This window comes from Sinocyclocheilus anshuiensis, unplaced genomic scaffold (assembly GCF_001515605.1).
Source record: "Sinocyclocheilus anshuiensis isolate Anshui unplaced genomic scaffold, SAMN03320099.WGS_v1.1 scaffold678, whole genome shotgun sequence".
NCBI lineage: Eukaryota > Metazoa > Chordata > Actinopteri > Cypriniformes > Cyprinidae > Sinocyclocheilus > Sinocyclocheilus anshuiensis.
The window spans coordinates 141,789-143,027 of record NW_015544157.1 but is presented as its reverse complement, the minus strand read 5'-3'; the positions used below and the strand labels follow the sequence as shown (position 1 = coordinate 143,027).

The window sequence follows — 1,239 nt, the reverse complement described above, 5'->3', positions numbered from 1 at the left end:
GTTGTTCAGGTAGGATTTCTTGTCCGTCTGAAGTTATGGAGGTTACAGTTCTCTGAGAGTAAAGTGAAGAAGTGCTGTTCTCTGTGGTTTGTTGGGTCAGGTGGTTGCTGCCTTCTCGTCCAGTTGCTAGTCAGGCTGAACCTGGTTTGTCTTTCTTTTCCCACTTCCGATCCTCCTCCTTGCGTTGGAAGAACTCTTTCATCATCATCTTCATTAGTTCTTGTGAGTCGAAACACGGTAATGTCTTTTGTTCTTGTGTGGGTTCAGTTTGAGCTCGGTCAGCTTGGAATCTTTGCGAGTTCCTTCGTTGATTCCTTGGACTGGTTGCTCCCGGGTGTGTTTGTCGATTTCCCTTGGAGGTTCCGTTGGATTCCCACAAGCCTTTTCCTCTTGAGTTTCCAAATGAGGTTGGCTGTTTCCATGATCTGTCCCATTGATTCTCACGAGGTCTGGATTGGTCCCAAGATTTTTCCCAGTGACGTCCAGGTGAGTGTTGTCATCCACGCGGTCCATCCCAGCGGTTGTTCCTCTGTTTAGGTCGGGTACCAGCATGGGAGTCCCGTTCTCTGTTGGACGAGGGTGTGTTCCACTCTTTGTGTGGCGTCTTGGTATGGTCTTGATGTAGGGCGCCCTCTAGAGCCAGCTCCTGACTTTGAGTGTTGAAGTCAAGAACTGCTGTGGGTTTGGCGCCCTTTTCTGAGGCCATCTTTTGTTTGCTGTAGGCTTTATGCACCAAGTCTCACAACTGTTGAGCATTCATTGTTCGCAGACATGCGAGAACGCCAAGATGGTTGCTTACTCCAGGATGGAGGTTTCTCAGGAAGAGAGTTTTGAAGTTCAAATCGTCCTCCATGTCCAGTTCGTTACGAGTTCCGAAGTATGCTCCTCTGAGTCGGCTGTAGTAACGCCAAGATGGTGGCTTACTCCAGGATGGAGGTTTCTCAGGAAGAGAGTTTTGAAGTTCAGATCATCTTCCATGTTCGGTTCGTTGCGAGTTCCGAAGTATGCTCGTTTGAGTCGGCTGTAGTAGGCTTGGGGAGATTCATGACGACCTTGTTTCATCTCCAGGGCAGCCACTAGTCCTTTTTCTGACTCAGGGTCAGCGAATTCTTGGATGAGGGCTTCTCGGAGCAGGTGGTAATCAGTTTTTGTGTGAGCAGGCTGCCGGTCCAGGAAACTGCGCACTTTGGGGCTGGCTGTTGTTTGGAGCAAATAGAGTCTATCTTTGTCAGTGACATT

At 49.2% G+C, this 1,239-nt stretch overlaps 1 pseudogene; it reads right to left on the bottom strand.

Annotated features, from left to right (window-relative positions):
* Window positions 1-101: 101 nt before the first annotated feature.
* LOC107695437 (uncharacterized) overlaps window positions 102-1,239 on the bottom strand; it is a 10,578-nt pseudogene continuing 9,440 nt past the window's right edge.